The sequence below is a fragment of the Morone saxatilis genome, unplaced genomic scaffold (assembly GCF_004916995.1).
Source record: "Morone saxatilis isolate NCDOM2014 unplaced genomic scaffold, NCSU_SB_2.0 Contig18, whole genome shotgun sequence".
Taxonomy (NCBI): domain Eukaryota; kingdom Metazoa; phylum Chordata; class Actinopteri; family Moronidae; genus Morone; species Morone saxatilis.
Window position 1 is genome coordinate 24,484,789 of NW_023339740.1, and position 728 is coordinate 24,485,516.

Below are 728 nucleotides of genomic sequence, written 5' to 3' on the forward strand. Positions count from 1 at the left end.
ACATCAAAAACAGCAGCCGCAGCAACCAGTGTTCACTGAGGGAACAAAAAAAACTCTAATTTACTGATGACAAAGGGTTTCTTTGGTTACCAGGGGAAATATCAGTCGGAAAAAAAACCAAACATGAGCAGAGACAATGAGCAAACTGTTTCCAGACACCCGGAGACATCCGCAGGCAGTCTGATTCCTGCCTCCAGCCCCTGCAACAGCGATACGTGCCGTTCTGTCGCCCGGGGAGACCCGACACCAACGAACTCGATTCATAATATCACTATTTTAAAATGCATTTCCTCGCCAGACAGTGTACGTGAACATTTGACACACCTTTAAAAGACACATCCCAATCAGAGGGCACAGCTCTTCAATTCGGCGTGCACCAAGTAAACCGCACAAACATGTTATTTGGGTAAAATGGCAACTTTACCAACTGATACGCACTCGCGGTCGCCTGGCTGGAAAATACACAGCGGCGGGCGACAGAAACTGGCAAACACTGCGTACCACGTTTAAAAAAGTTAATATCTAATCAAAATCGAGCGCTAATCGATGTATTACAGGTGTGTTTGTTTCTAAATGAGCATACAGTGCACACGGTGTACGGTCAAACAGGCGTTTTTTGTGGTGGGAAGGGGAGTCGAATAGCGATGCAAGTTGGCGTTTAACCTCCGCATTTTTTGAATGGAGACTTGACACCGGCTGACTGCAGAGGAGAGGCACGTTTACCGGGG

General features: G+C 47.1%; 1 protein-coding gene across 3 annotated transcripts in view; it reads right to left on the reverse strand.

The window, feature by feature from the left end:
• The window catches only part of LOC118328193 (plasma membrane calcium-transporting ATPase 1-like), a 92,681-nt gene that overhangs the window by 91,356 nt on the left and 597 nt on the right, over nucleotides 1-728 (reverse strand). The gene's annotated exons all lie outside the window — the stretch shown is intronic.